This window comes from Jaculus jaculus, chromosome 9 (genome assembly GCF_020740685.1).
Source record: "Jaculus jaculus isolate mJacJac1 chromosome 9, mJacJac1.mat.Y.cur, whole genome shotgun sequence".
NCBI classification, from domain to species: Eukaryota; Metazoa; Chordata; class Mammalia; order Rodentia; family Dipodidae; genus Jaculus; species Jaculus jaculus.
The window spans coordinates 42634570-42651826 of record NC_059110.1 but is presented as its reverse complement, the minus strand read 5'-3'; the positions used below and the strand labels follow the sequence as shown (position 1 = coordinate 42651826).

Genomic DNA, 17257 nt, shown 5'->3' with positions numbered 1-17257 from the left:
AAGATATTTACTGAGGGAGTGTGTGTGTGAAAATTTTTCTGCTCATAGCATTTCTACTTGATCTGTTATTGTAGTTTCTTTGTTTTATGGATATATATTTTGTCTATACTGAGTACTGCCATTTAACATACTATTTCTCTGATTTAATCTTTACAGGCCAATATAACAAAATACCATAAGGTGGGGTATGTCATACAAAAATCAATATATCAGAAACTGTGGAAATAATTCTTCTAGTTCTAGAAGCCCAAAATCAGGTGTTTGGTGAGATCCCTTTTTATGGTCCATTAATGGTGCCTTCTTGAGACTGGAGAAATGGATCAGGGGTTAAACCACTTACACAACCTAAAAACCAGAGTTTGATCACCTAGTCCCCACATAAAGCCAGATGCACAAAGGGGTACATGAATCTTGGATCCTTTTGCAGTAGCTGGATGCTATAGTACACCCCAATTTTCTCTGTCAGAATCCTATGTTAAATGGCATTTCTCAGCAGAGACAAAATATATATCCATAAAACAAAGAAAGTATATATATATATATATATATATATATATATATATATATATATATATATATATCCTTTTTATTGTATCTGCACATGTATAAGGGTGAATCAGATCTGTGGCTTCTTTTATAAGCTTTTCATTCATGAGATCTCCCTTATAACTTACCTCCTGAAAGCCCTGCCTCTTAATTGCTAATATGAGTGATCATATGCCAATATAAAACAAAACAGTGGGGAGGCTGCAATTGCAGGGTATGACAACATTCCAACATATAAATGAGAAGAAAGAGCTTGGCTATGCAGGTTATGGTCATATTCCACTATATCAATGAGGGGGGAGGGCTTGGCTATGCAGGTTGTAATCATGCTCCATTATAGAAATGAGGGGAGAGTGCATTACTATGCAGGTTATGATCATAGTCCACGATATAAATGAGGGAATGAGGGGGGAGGGCATGGCTATACAGGTCATGATTATATTCCACTATGTAAATTTGGGGTAGGGCATGTCTATGCACATTATGACCATATCCCATTATATATGTGAGGGGGAGGGCATGGCTATGCAGGTTATGATCATATTCCACTGTACCAATCAGGGTGTGGGAGGGTATTACTATACAGATTGTGGAATCATCACATAGTTTTCCTCCTATACTCTTCTTGGTAGGGCTACTCATGGTTTGCAACCACAACTCTGTGAATCACAAGTTCATGCTCCTTTACCTAGCAATAAAATACTTACTATTGCATTCTCTTTATTTTTATGTATGTTGTCCACATTTACGAAGTAGTGTTTTCAATCTACCTTTTCACTTCCCAATTACAAGTAGAGTTTTTTTTTCCTGTTTCTAGAACCAAATTGAATATTATTTCTATTGACTCAATTTTATTTCTGACACTGTTCAAATTCTCTTAGAGATAATACCCATACTTTGCCCCCACTATCTTTATTTCTGTGGTCTATATTGTGTAAGTGTTTTCTTGTCTAAATAAGTTGGATGCTGAAAGTGTTGCCTTACCTCCAGCCCACCTCTGCACGTGCAGCCCAGTCTGCTATAACCTTCCTTGCACAATACAATGATTATTTTGCCTCTTTCTTGTTAAAGCCCTTTGTAATCTGACTGGAAAAACAACAACAATAACTTATTTTTTGTTTTGTTTGGATTTTGCCATGCAAGGATTGAACCTTAGTGTATGCTTAGTAAGCAAGCTGCCACAAAAAGCCATTTTGACATTCATTTTTTTCCCTTTTAATAAGTAAGGTATACAAAGGTACTATAGTTTTGCAAAATATGTACTTTCCTCTTTTTTTGAGTATAAGTTTGTACTCTCAGCTTACCTTGTAAGTAATATGTGTGGCAATGCAATTAACTTTCTGGCAGAGGCTTGAGGGCATGAGAGCAGAGCTACTGACCAGAATCTATACCCTTATGTTCTAATACATCATGTCCATGCTCTTTCCTGTGCCATTTGTTGGAATTTGAGGGAAGCATTTATCAGTGAAGAGGATAAAAAAAGGAAGTGATCTAAAATCCTCAGTGTTTGTCAGGATAAACAGCTCTCAGCAAAACTTGTCTAGTCATTTTTGGATGATTACGTAGATGTGGATAAAAGGAAAGAAAACCTTCCCTTCCTTTGCAGCTAGGTTCTTCCAGTCTTCTGTTTAATCAAGTTTTCTTCATTTTTTTTTTCTTTTTACTCCAGGTGGTCAAATGTAACCTGTTCCTTTAATGGTATAACAAAACTCTTCATTACTGATCTGTACTCTCTGCCTAGCCTTAGCTAGGATTTTACATTTTTTTTTTCATGGAAATATTCTTTTGTTCTTGGGGTTCTACCTTTGTATAATATCAATATTTTTGAAGCCTCTATCTTCAACATTAGCAGATAGCTTTTGTAAGTATGAATATTCTCATATATGACATGACCTTTTTCTGCAGCTTGGAATTTACAACCTGGATCACTGGATATATCAAAGAGCTTCATTTGTAGTTCCTTATACTATCATATAATTCAGTAAATATTAATGGGCTGAAAGATGAAGTGGTACAAGGAAGATAGATGCTTACTTATATTGCAACAGTCAAAAATACTATACAGGCTTGGGTAGCCACTCAGTTGTTGTTCTTCAGTCTCTGATTGGGCCATTCATAGCTGTGATGCCTTGTTCCCATGTTGAAATTGTGTCATCAACATTGTGTGACTTTTGCAATTGGTGAGAAAGGATGAGGGAGTGGAGAAGGTCACCATTCATATTAGGATAGAATGACCTATGACTTGTTAACTTTTCTTCTGCACAGATCACATTGTTTAGGACAAATATGGATAGACCTTGTTATAAGGGTAAATAATCTCTAGTTTTTCTAAAGGTGACTTCAGTTAAAGGAGCAAAGATATAAGTGATTAGTGTGAAGAGGGGAAATGGATGATATCTTCCACTTGTGGCTTGATTAAATCTAGACCTTTTTTTAATTATTTATTTGAGACTGAGAGAGAAAGAGAAATAAGCAAATAGAGAGAAAGAGAGAATGGGCACACCAGGGCCTTCAGCCACTGCAAAAACTCCAGACACATGTGCCCCTTTGTGCATTTGGCTTATGTGGGTCCTGGGGAATTGAACCAGGGTCTTTAGGCTTCGCAGGCAAATGTCTTACTTGCTAAGCCATTTTCTCAGCCCAAAATATAGATCTTTTCAAGATAAAGATCATTTCTTTCTTCAAAACGTTCCTCTTCTTTAATGTATCTCATATTTGTAAACTCCAAGTACTTCTACATAGACAACCAAGTGAAAAACCAAGTATATTTGATTATTCATCAACCCACTTGGGTACACAACACATCTATAGATTTTAACTCTTCAGGGTCATGTTCATGATTTCCTTTCCTCTCCAATGCAAATAATACAGTGCAAGCTCTCAACACAGTCACTTTTCTCAACTATTGCTGAACTTTTGAATAATTTTTAATATTATGTTCCTCTGACCCATCCCCCACAATCATACTGATCTTTCTGATTTTCAAGTATGATGGTGTCAGTGAAGTAAAAGCCAGCCTTCTTAGCAGAGTCCTTCATGGTTACCCATCATCCTGAAATATTGTCACCCTTAGCACTAGCGATTCACAGCTCAACTCTTCTGTTCTTGTTTTCTTTCTGGATGAGTTTTTATTGGTTTTGGTGGGTAGCTTTTAATATAAATACTATTGAGAAGGGTCTGGGAAGAACTTATATAAGAGTGAAAAAGTGTCAGTAGCCAGCAGCTGTGGCAGAGGGGGTTGTGGGCCTTGCAGAGTTGGATAATGCCAGCAGCCCCAAGCCTCTCTGATCTACCTGCCTGTACTCCTGCCCCACTTCAGCAACAAGGAAGATCCAGCAGTAAAGAACTTAAGATAAAATCCATCTGGAGTATCTCAGAGAAGGTCAAACTGTCAGAAGCCTCCCCACATGGGCAAAACAGCACACAGAGATGCAGCAGAGCCTGTGGCCTTGAAGTCTGTTGAATATGGCTGCCACTAACAAGCCGGAAGGGCTCCTGTAGGCCCAGCCCTCCTGTTACCAATGACCTTAACTCTTCAGGGTCAGTGGTGACTTTGAGAGGTTCCAAGGTTACAGAGCCATCATCTATGCTAACCACTTTGTGTTTTGTTCCTGAAGTTGATGCAGTCAGTTGGACCATGGTGACAACAGAAGATAAGCTAGGACTTCTCAGTGGTCTTATACACATGCACAGTCACATCCTTGCTCCAAACCATCCCATAGCACTCCTAGCTCAGGATGTGAAGTGCAGCTACAATATCCTGGCATCTGAACTGGGTCTACAAGAAGGAGTGTCCCACAATATTCCACATATTCAAGGGGCAATTGTGAGATAAGATGACTTCCTATTGGGCATCTGACATGATGTATACATACTAACCCATGAAGGTATATAGGGCTGAGCTACTCTGAGTCTCCCAGATGAGAATTTGCTTGCTACTCCTGTTGCCAAAATGAAGGTTCTTTTCAGTGGGAGAGATGGTTATTCCAAGGATGTGACTGAGAGTCAGAGTTGAGATGGAGGTTCCACATGTGACCATTTATTGGCTCAACAAACTCATGTAGCTTTTATCCATTCTCCATGCCCTGCTTAATGGTAGTGCAGCCTGTGGTGGTGGTGGAGAAAATGACAGAATAATCATCAAATGATGGAGCACTGGTGGCCCTCCATCTAATGCTAGCTAGGGCTTGCATCCAGGTTTTCTTTGCCAGTGACATCTGTCTCTGGTTCTTCTGTCATATCTTACTGCAGGCCCATTTTACCTCTGATCCATGAGGCTTGGCCTCATCCCCTTGATGAACTACTCAAGATAGAACTTGAGTAAAATCTGTGAGGTCTTATGGATTTTGTGAGGTGTCTTGTGGTGACTTATCTCCCCCAGCATCCTCCTTGGAGCTAAGCTTTTATAGTCACTGCATATTTATCCATTTCTTACCATCATGCATGAATTTGCTTCTTTCCATGTAGTGTTAGCCTTTTGCTGAAGTTTGTCAGCTCCTGTGTCAGCCTAGTTCCCAAGTCTGGATCTCAGCTTATAAACTGCCTTATAAGTTACCCATATACTACTTAATTAGCCATTTGGATTTGCCAAAGCCAGCAGTGTTTTCCCTCTACAGAGAGCAATTTCCTTCTTGAGGTCCTGAGTAGAAAACCATCTTACAAGGCTAGTCTTAACATTGTTGTTTTCATGATTTCCTACATTGGTAAAAATGTATGCTTGGTCATTGGGTTATTCCCTTATAAGTAGCCATGCCCAACCAGAATGAGCAGATTTATGCCATGGAGATGGAAATCATGTGAAGAATCCATGGGTGTTTTCATGGTTGGGCTGTTCTTCCAGTTTGGATATTGAATCCATGGCTTACAACATGCAACACTCTACCAGTGAATAATACCCCCTCCCAAAGATAAAGACTATATGTTTTGTAAGAGGAATATAAATCCTAGTTTATGTTTTCTTTTTATTTATTGCCAATATATTTGTTACTTCTGCAACACTGAAAGGGAATCCTCTTGAGAAGATTCTGTTCCTCATTTTGCAGCCTCAGAAATTAATATGATTTCTGGGATATATTAGGTATACAATGAATGTATAAAGAGCTGATTATGTACTCTCAAATACTTACAGTGGGACAATTAATTGATTAATCACATTTTAAAGCAGTCTTGCAGTGCTTACTAAATAAAGTCATGGGCTATTATATGACCCATAAATTCCATTTGTATTCATATGTGCAACAGAAATGCATGACCATGTTTTCCCACAGGCATGTCCACAGTAACATTGTTTCTATGGAAAAGGATGGGGAAAAGGCCAATTTTCTATCACTAGTAAAGTAATGTGATTATGGTTTAAAAGTGTGAAATAATTTTATATCTTGAAAGAAATAAACTGTATCTATATGTAATACCTTTTTAGTGGTGTAAGTTATTATAAGAGGCATATACTCTCTTCTTCCAAAATAATTAAGCAGATGAAGGTAAGGGCAGTCACTGGGAAGGAGCATGTACATGCCACTGCCTTGACCTGGCTGTGGATTGGTTCTATGTCACATTGTGATAATAAACAATTGAACTGTGTATTTAGAATTCAGAAAAATAGTTAAAATTCTTGACATAATGATTGATATATCACAATGAAAAGGACATAGAACAGGTCAGTTGCAATTTACTGGCACAGCTCTTTGGTTGGTTTTCTGGATAAGTCCTTGGTGTCTTTGAGCCTTAGCCACTTTTTCTTCTGAAAAACAGAGGACCACTGGTCTGTGCTCTCATACCACTTTCACATCCACCATTCTACACACAAACTGGAAAAGCATACATGGACTCTACTTCATCTCTTTGTGAGACTGCCTTACACATTAGCTTAAGTAAAATCAAAAAAAAAAAATCTGGCATTTTAAAATATTAATTCTTAAAATAAACCTAAGTGCTGAGGCCATTTGATGATAGGCAGCCTATATAATAAACCCATTATAAATTATTTATACTGATATTCCTTAGACTGTAGTGCAGATTATATAAATATCCACTGGGCACAGTAGAAGGTAAGCCTGACCCTCTCTGGAGCCTAGGGAAGATAATGGGCATGGATACTATCACGTGTATTCTGCAATGATTTCTGAGGAGTCCAGAGTGAAAGCCTGCAATAGAAATTAACAACCTCTGTGGCAGGGGTTAAAGAGCCTTGATCTGCAAGCCTGCCCACTGGGATTTGGATCCTTAGCACCCACATAAAGTGGCATAAACCTGACATCTTTAACTCCAGCAGTCCTGTAGCATTGGAAGGTGCAGTCAGCTGATTTAGCTTTTGCAGCAGCAAAACAAGTAAGATATAGTCTCAAACAAGGTAGAAGGAGAAAACCAACACTTTTACTGCTATGTCAGACCATGCACATGCTCATACATACACATCATACCTATGCAAATGATAGCAAAATATATCAACAACGTCAGTGGTTTCAGTTCTTAACCATTTAAAAACAAGACCAATGTATAAGTCTTCAAAAATCAAATGAAAGTTAAGTAAATTTTGTGAAATCTATGAGATGGTGATGCTCAACATGGTTGAATCATTCTCCAACATTCATTAACATTTTAATAGTGTACAAATCGATGTGAATGGCTGAAAGCCCTGGTGTGCCAGTTCCCTCTGTCTCTCTTTCCCTTTCTCTCTCTCTCTCTCTTGCTCTTTCCCATAAGAAAAGAGGCCAGTCTATTGGACCTCAAATAAAAAAAAAAAAAAAAAAAGGAAAAGACAAAGGAAGGGATGATGCTCATGTATTGGAAATTTCAAAAGACGTAGTTTTAGTAGTTTGGGCAGGATTTTATTTATTTATTTTATTAATTAGTTTTGTACTCAGAGAATACAGTCAAGTTGGTACCATTGTTACCCTTCTCCATGTCCTACCCCCTCCTTGTTGAGGTATATGGGTCGTGCATTGTGGAGTTAGCCCACAGTTACTGGTAGGAGGAAATGTCTCTGAGTATCATGACCCAACATGTGGCTCTGACATTCTGCCCCATCTTCTGCAAAATTTCCCTGAGTCATATTGGGATCCTTTTCAGTCTGCTTCAGTGATGAGGTGTTGGGAGCCTCTGGGTATCTGGATATGTGATTTCATAGGAGTTGGTTGTTCTCTGTGTTGATCTCCTTCACCCTTGTGCTGGTACCAGGTTCACCAAGAAAACAGCACCCTTGCTTCTTTCACCAATTATTCTTAGTTTCAGCTGGGGCCTTTTTGAGATATGATGGGATGGTTCTCTTCTTAGGATCTGCATCTATCTGAAAGAGAGAAGCAGATTCTCCAATGGAGAGCAAAGTTAGCACCAGATAAATGACATAACACTTTTTTATCGAGAATTTAATATGTGTCAATCCTCTTGTAGCCCACAATTGGTGGTAGCTTGATAATGGAGAGCAGGCTCATGTTTGGATATGGTTCTGACTTGTTTCCCAGCTCCAGCTATGGGTCCTGTTCCACTGAGGGACTAATTAGCCAAATCAAGAGCAGATGGTTTCCCACCATGGCTGTACGCCACTATTACACTTATGTGAGCATCACGACAGGTTATTTACTGCTAAGTAGGTTAGACCATGAGTTGCTTGGACAGATATTGGTCATTTTCCCCCAGTTGCCCATGTAGTACCTTCTGGCAGTTGAAGCACTGACTGTCTGGGGACTGACTCTCTTCCATCTTTCAGCCATGTCACTCTATGTTACATGTCAACCACATATGGTATCTTAAGCAGTAGGGTCTTATCACTCACCTTTGGTGGGTCATCAAGTACTCTGACAGAAATCTGCCTGTCTTTTCGTAAACCTTGTAGGTCTCTCTGATCAAAAGCTTATTGTGGATGATAGCCACCTGCTGGTCCTGAGAGTTACAGGTCAGTTTGGGCAGGATATTAATGTGTACAATCATTTTGTTCAAAATTTTCTTAAGTATAGACAGAGTGAGAATATATTTTAGGTTGAATTATCAATATTTCAGAGTTATTTAATCTGTTTTTCATATTTTTTCTGCTTTCTAGAACTAATAGTAGCATTAGGTATAGAATATACCCTAAAGCTTTTCTTTGGTAAAACTATCTACTGAATAGTCTAAAATATATCTTAAAATAATGTTTTCAATTCTCAGAGACCAATGATACAAAAGTCACTTTAGTTCAAACGTATGTATTTTAAATTTTACAAACATTACTGTAATCATGCTAGTTTTTGCACCAGTCATATAGTCAACATTTAATTTAGGTTGATAAATAACCTACAGTAGGAAAATTGGGTCTTCTCTTTGTAATATGCATTCCTCCTCATTAACAAATCATGAAACATTTATTGAAAGACTCCTTATAGACACATGAACAGCAAAAATTAAGTATGAATTGGGCTTCCCTGTTGTGAAGAGTCTGGAGCCAGACATAAAGATATCTGGAAAAAAAAAAAAAACCAAAACCTAGAATTCTGAGCACAAAAGGATACAATGCCATGTGGAGAGATCTATAGGAAATGGAAAAAGGAAGGAGAGATTGTCTATTGTGGATAGTCACAATTTGGGATGATTTCAAGAGAAGAGAAATTCAAGATCTTTGGTATTATGGGCTTTAATTATATTTCAGTGAGTCATAAAGAAAGGGAATTTTACTGAAGAGAGTGTACCAATGCATGTAGCCAGTCAGAAGTCCCATTAATCTTTCTTTCCAGTGATTTTTCACAGAAGATTCCTCCTTTCTTATCTATTGGGATCATTTCTTCTTAACTTACTGAGGTCATCAGAGCTTTCTGCCTTGAGTTTCTTCATTTGAACTAGTCCATGTCATTTGCTAATCTTATTTATATAAACAGCTCTGTTCTCAGTGAAGATGAACCTTTACTTCAATTTTCAATTCTGTTTCTTCCCTAATATTGCCTCTGGGTAACCTCATCAGTTCATCCATTTCTCACTCTATACACCATTGAAATATATGATAGTATTTGGTGGTATTAAATGGAAAAAGTAAAAGTTGACTTATTTATTTCTTTATTTACTTACTAGATTCTCTTGACACTAGCTGTCAGTGGATAAGGAATATCACCCAGCCCACATGCTGACCTAGGGAGCAGTAGTGCTTGTTTACTCTGGTTTTCCTAGAGTAGCTGGCACCCAACAGGCATGTGCACCTGGATAAGAAGGAGATACATTTCCTTATGTTTCACCAGTTTTTAAATTTTATTCTTCCTTATATTCATTCATCTAAACACTGCTTGAATAGTTAAAGACTAGATAATGTATAAAATAATATGAAATATTAATTCAAAAAAAATATATATATGGAACATTTACCTTAAATTTCATTCCTTTTGTCCATCCATAAGCCTTGCTCATCTCTCTTCCACTTAACTTCCCAACATACATCTTAAAAATAAGTTATACACTTGTAACCTCCATTTTATTTCTGCACACTTATTCTTTAAATTCTCTTCAGATTGACCATTTCTGACAAGCCGCTCTACTGAAATTGATTCTTCTATGTTCACTTAGGAATGTATATCTTAAAATTCAAAACTTTTTATTATTTCCACTGTGACATTCCACAGTGTTGACAATTATTAGCAAATGCATTCCTATCTAACTGGTTTCCCCTGTATGCAGATGCCTCACCTCCATCTATGGCTTCTCCATCTCTAGTGTTCTCCCAAACATTGTTTTCTCTTTTTTCTTTTGCTTCCTGAGTTGTAGAAAGTGGAAGCTAAGCCTTAGATTTAGTGAATTGTTTTAATGTACTATTGTTATCATTCCTTTAAGTTATTCTTTAGTTCTGCATAAAACCTCTATACCCATGACAGTATTCAGATTTCGTTTCTATTCCAACATACTGTCCAACAGGCTTGGGAAAAAAATCTGCTTTTCTCTGCCTTCCATTTAAGAATCAACCTGAGGGGAAAAAGACATTTTTGTTTGGTTTGCTTTTCAGCATAGGGTCTTACTCTAGTCCCAACTAATTCAGAATTCATGCAGTCTAAGGCTGGCCTCAAACTCACAGAAGTCCTTCTTTCCCCACCTTCCAAGTGCTACAATTAAAGGTGTGCACCACCATGCCCACCTGAGTCTTTTGACTCTCTTCCTTCTGAAAGAATTTCAGCCATTCATTGAATTTTCAGTGTTTGAAGTCATTTCTCAATGTCTCCCATTCTTTTACTTCCCATTTTGAGTCAACTGCATTTAGGTTTCTTTTTCCTTCAATTGTTTCCTTTCCTTTCTCTTCTGTTGGTACTAATTTACTCAAGACCTTTGGTTCTTATTATTCCCTAGCAAATATCTCTAATAGGTCCCACACCCCATTCATTTACTTCAGGGCATGATGAAGCAAACAGGTTGTTATTCCTCCTCAGATACTTTGCTATCATGTGCACTAGCAGTTTTCAGCCTCTATCATCCCAGGCATTCCTGTGGGGTCAATGAGCCTAATTTTCAAGGTCAGTGCAAAGAAAAAGTACAAGGCTCCTTGTCAAAAATTGTTTTAAAAAAATTCAGTGCATTTAAAGGAATTCACTTATCAAAACTTTTTCTGTTCTTCCATGTTTTTTTCTTCCAACTCAACTTTTTACTTTTCTTTTTATTGTTTAATATGTAAGTTAATACAAAGTTAAATTTTAGTTATTAGCATAGGTTTTACTATTTTTTTGTTATAGTGGCTATTTTATAGGTGGATGTAAAATCATTTAACTTGTACATAAATACTCTTATAAAGCAGTGTTTATTTTGTAGCTCACATATGCATACATGTTCTTAGCAGAATATCTAAGACACTGCACACAACTCTCTCACCTGTCGACTGACTTTTTTTTTTTTTTTAGTGTATATCCAAGTTTATTTCCAGAATGTCAACTTTACAGCTCTCCCCCAGAATACATTCCTAGCATGCTAGTCAAGATTTCAATTATATTGAAACCGTGCTTGCTTTCCTTTGCAAGTAAGTTAGGCTGCATTACAATGCAATGAAACCAACCCTAGGAAAGCTACCTGATGGAACAGTTTTCCCTGAGGTGGAACTGTACTAGCTTGAGTTTACTAGAATATATACAGAAATGGCTGTTTCAATCAGACCCAAAACATATCACCCAAGAGTGAGTGAGCTGAAAGGAACATGAAACTAATTCCAGTTTAATCCAACTAATCTATACTGAACAAGCATGTGTGAGCAAGAGCGTGACAAGTTTCTACCCAGGTAGTGGAGAGCAAACCCAAGGCACACCATGCAGTGTTTAGTCCCAGTCTCAAGTGATTTCATGCTTAGTGTTTGTTACATAGGACAAAATTCCCAGGATGGAGCTGAGATGAAGAGCAGCAGCAATGTGATTGATAGCCCTTACTCTCTTGACCTAACAATCCCCTGGGTAGTTTTCCTACCACACAACCTTGCTCCTCTTGTGATGGCAATCCGTTCTCTGATACCACCTCAGCTTGTTCCCTGCTCTCCCTTGAATTCCTATGTTCTCTGTACCCACTCCAAAAAAAAAGGGGGGGGGGAGCTCTATAAAAACACAAACTATATAGTCTTTTTTTTTGTTTTTTGTTTTTTTTTTCCAGGTGGGTTCTCACTCTAGCCCAGGATGACCTGGAATTCATGGAGATCCTATCTCTGCCTCCTGAGTGCTGGGATTAAAGGCTTGCATGCACCACCCATGCCTGGCTCCAAACTATCTAGTCTTAATGCCAGCTACTCTCCTCTTGTGAGACAGCCCAACAACTCAAGCCCTAATAAGTAGCTATTTTCCTGTCTCAGAATGGTTGTGTGTGGTCTTTGGTTGTTCATGAACCTTACAGTATGGAACTATCACTTTCTCTAAAGCTTGTCACTACGAATATGACCCAAGCATTTAGGACATGCTACAATCAGTTATGTCCTAAATTTATGCAACTGCCCTATACTATCCACTGCATACATCTGACTGCCTTGTATTCTGAACATGCTAGACATCCAACCTTTTAAGCACACAGCAATTTAATTTAGAACAAAGTTTTTCTCTTTTTTTTGCGAACAGGCGTGCTGGGGTCTCCAACTCCTGCAAACAAACTCCAGAGGCACGGGATACTTTGTGTAACTGGCTTTACTTGGGTACTGGGAAACTGAACCCATGCCTTCAGGCTTGGCAGGCAAGGGCCTTACTGCTGTGCCATCTCTCCAGCCCAATGACATAAAGTTTTTAAAGGCACTTAGAAACACAAGAGCACAAATACACTTTTATTTATTGACTTTTCTTAAATCCTTGAAGGGTACAGCATCACACGTATTCTGTGTCCAATGGCCTTGGCAGGAAGGTTGCTTCGGAATTTGGCTGGTACCATGCCACTGTTTCCATGGGCTCGAGTTACCTTTCCCTAGATGACTCTTGTTTTATTAGGTTTGCCACCAGGAGTCACTGTATTGTTTTTTGCTTTGTACACATAAGCACATCACTTGCCCAGGTAGAATTCAGTTTCATGTCGGGCATAAACACCTTCAATTTTAAGAAGCGCTGTGTGCTCTCTTTGGTTCCGGAGACGCCGCTTATAGCCAGCAAAAATGGCCTTGCACCAGAGTCTCCCAGACATATTTATGCCTTTTAGAAGTCCTGTTCCCAGCAGGCCTGCACGGGGGCCAAGATGGCGGACTTGACTGACATTTTGATTCCGTCATCATGGTCAACCCCTTCCTGCAGGAGTAAGGGTAGCAGAGAGTCAAGGGACTGCAGTTACACCACCCTTTTGCCTTCTCTTTGTCATTTTCTGGCTGAATCAATGGTCATATAGAGAAGTCATGGGAAATAAAGAATATGACAGAAAGTTGGTCATTTTTGCCATTTTAAATGCCAGTGCTTTACCTCTGACTTATATGCATATCTTAATTCCAGAAGAAAGTCAACATCTGAGGAGTTGTCAGCACCCCTAGTTCCTCAGTCCTCGGTAGTAGTCTCTTCACCTTCGGCTCCCTTCTGCCTCGTTGAACTCCTACACTTTTCATATCCACTTAAGTTGTATGCTCATGAGGCAGTAAAGAAATGCAAAAAATACATTTCTGGTAAAATTATCAGCAATGACATGAAGGCAACAACTGAGTCTATAAACATGGGCCCTTGTGGGACTGCCTGGTCTGTTGCCCATGAGGTTCTCTCTCTTCTCCTCGTCGTTGTGTATTGAAAAAAGGTCTCCTTCCCAGTCTTTAATCAGAATCTAAGTCACCAGCCCTAAATGTATGTAGGTGAAATCAACAACCACTATCCCAACAAACATCTCTCCTGTGGCTTTGTGATCCTATGCCAATGTTTATAAATCATTTATACTAGTAATGGAAGATTGTTAAAATCATTTCTTTGACTGCTCACTTAATTTTATCACACTTATTTCCTCTTTGCACCTTTGTCTATGAGTAAGTAAGAATATTTGATTCTCTGGTAATAGATGTGATTTGGTCTACCTGGTGTTGTCCCCAATTTGAATATCCCTTCTCTCCTTTTGACTTATAGGAATTTTGCCTTCATTTTTGTCAAACCTGTCAAAGCCCCACTCCTCCATTAAACCTCCTTCCACTACGCCAAAGGTGTAAGCCTCCTTCTCTCTCTCTCCTTTTATAGGTCTTATGTTCTAGACCATTTACTTTATGTGCAGTATTCTACAGTGGACCATTACTTATCCACTTATGAACATGTTCTTACTTTCTTAGTGGACTCTGGGTTTCTTGAGCAAGCGCCTGGTCTTCCACTGAGACTTAACATGGTCATGTTTAGGTTTAAAAATTACCATTAATGCTTGGAAATGTTAAAAGGAATAACTTGTAAAATAAGATGGCTTTTATTTCTGCATTTGACTGGACTACAGTACATTTTAAAAAGGGATTTCCAGTCTGGTTACTTTTGCCATTCACTATAACAGTGACTTTTCAATTAATTAATTTTTTGAAATTCAATAAAATTAGTGAAGCACATCTGAAATGTGAATCTGGAGCTGTGCTGTCAGAATCTTTGCAAGAATTGTTCAGTTGATTTTCAACAATGGCTTTTTTTTTGCCTACTTCTGAATGATATTTGAGCAGTTTTTCTAAAAGACAGGATTTCACAAGAATTTTAAGAAGCACATTTCAATGAATCAAAAGGTAACTATTACACTACTAAGTGCAAACTTGGTTTGGGACCAGAAAGAAGAAAAAAAAGGAGACATAACTGAGACATCATTTTACTGTTTTTGTCCTTTTTGTTTGTTTGTTTGTTTTTGTGTTGGTTATAATAAGTGGCACTATAGGCGATTCTTAGGTAGTAGTGACTATACTAGGGGAGTGTGAAATTCAATGTCTGAATTCTTGTAGTTGGCTTACAATCTCTACAATTACAACTAAACCATTATTTTATAACATGACATTGAATAGTACCTGTGTTCTTCATCCAGCACACATACACACACACACACACACACAAACACACACACACACACACACCATAGAGGTGTATGATATTTTTATAATAAATTATAGTCATCATCTATTTTGATAATTTAGTCTATATAGATAAACCCCTTTTTGAGCTCCAAATGTGTTGCTATATGAATGTGGTAAACATCAGAGTAGATTATGTCAAAGCTTACTGCTAATAGAAATATGTGTTATTAAATACTTTTTAAAGTATAGCTACATTCCAATACAAAACCAAAGTTCAAAATAATAAGTGAAAGTCTTCATTTATTTAGTAACATAACCTCATTTCCTCATATATGCAGATCATCTGAGCACTAATTCTTTCATCGCTGGAATATGAAATGTTAATTGAATAGCCTTGTATGTTTTACCATTCAAAACATGTATGTATCATTCAAAACATGATAAGGAGTCTTTTGTGCTTTTTATTTGTGCAGCCATGCTTGCCATGGTGACATTTTTTTGATTATCCTTTCTTGAAGGAGAAAAATAGACCATGTGAGAAAAAAAGAATGAATTTTAAAGTATGTCCTTACAATGAAATTTTATGACATTTCTGCCCTGGAATGTCTGGAAAGCCTAGTGTAACAGTGACAGCCAAACTAACAAAGCTGTGACTGCATCAATTTTCACAACGCATGCCAGCACCAAAACACTCTGATGCTCAACCACTCAATGCAATGTCTCTTCATGTTGGCTTGGAAGACAGAAATGGAAACTGAATTTATTTTGAAGATACATTCTGAGCATTGTTCAGCGTACACACAGGAAAACAGCATTTCCAAAGAAAAGCATCATTGGAGAAAAGAAGAGAGCAGTTGCAGAAGTGGCTCAAAGTGCAGATCCTGGATAGATTTGATAATCAAATGACAATTCTGCATAAACGAGAAAAAAAGTAGGAAAACATTAATTACCCCTATAATTTCTTTTATATATTGAGATGAGGAAGAAAACAAATGAATGAAATATTTTAAGAACAGAAAACTAAAAGAAAACAAACTTTCACATCAAAATCTCTGCAATGGTGAGGAAAAGATGCCACTGGAAGAAGAGTCCTAAATAGCAATGCTGACAGAGAGAAAAACCTAAGTTTTATATCTGCAACATATCACCACTTAAAGAAGACAAAACAAGGCATAAATCACATAAAGATAGCATAGTAGCTGTTTGAATGGAGATATATTTTACAGTCACATAAAGATAGCATAGTACCTGTTTGAGTGGAGATGTATTTTACAATCATGTAACAATAGCATAGTACCTGCTTGAATGGAGATGTATTTTACAGTGGAGCATATTGATTAATTGGCAGGAATTAATTAAGAACTCTGGAGTTAGGCCTGATTATAGTGAACTATTGTTATTTTCGTATCTCTCTAAATTACAGATACAATTTAAGGATCTCTGAGACAGTCAGCAAAAGATAGAGGTAAAAAATTGAGTTAATATTATAGAACACCATCTTCAATTGCATGGGAATAAATGTGTCTGAACTGCCCCAGCATTCTGAAATATAAACCTCTTCAGGGAATGTGAGTATTGAGTATTGTTACTCAGTATGGAGATAGAGAAAAATTGAAGCCCAATTGTTTCCAAGAAAATAATAGAGAAGATCCTACTAAGCTGTGTGTATAACGCAAGAACGCTAGAGGCTGAGGTAGGAGAATTGCAGAGACATGGAAGCCACCCTTGCCTTCCCAGGAAGTATCAGGCCAGCCAGGGCTATGTAGCAAGATCCAGTCCTCAAAAAGAAGAGGGAGGAAGAAAGGAGGGATGGAGTGAAGCCTTCCAGGGAAGTCTGTGTCTCATAACTCAGAATCACCTCTTAATCTACTCTAGAGAGCTGAAGTCACACTGTGCATTAGAATCAGTTCATTAAATCCAGATGAGCTCTTGTGGGAACTGCCATTATTTCTAGACAAGGTTTTACTGTTACAGGATTTTTTTTGACTAAATTTGAAGTAGAACTCAGTCATTGCAATGCCAACTAAAGCAATACTTCATTTAAACTTCCAATTTAATTTGATCACTTCCTTTTAAAACTTGAAATTTAGACTCTGCATGATCAGCTTCTTTGTTCTTCTAGTTTATGGAACTGAAAGAAAGATATGCCACTGCATGTGGAATTAATGATGATATTTCTTGAAAATTGCATAGATAGCAACTAAGGGTAAAAATGTTTATTTATATATATTAAATTTCACATGAAAGTTCAAATATTTATTCAAAAGACAGTAAGTATTGACACTTCTTTGACTCACTGGCTTTCTAGCTACTAGGACC

General features: G+C 37.7%; 1 protein-coding gene and 1 pseudogene across 7 annotated transcripts in view; one reads left to right on the top strand and one right to left on the bottom strand.

Moving 5' to 3' along the window:
* The window catches only part of Nkain2 (sodium/potassium transporting ATPase interacting 2), a 1180756-nt gene that overhangs the window by 155478 nt on the left and 1008021 nt on the right, over window positions 1–17257 (top strand). The window lies entirely within an intron of this gene.
* LOC101609527 lies at window positions 12745–13180 on the bottom strand (annotated as a pseudogene).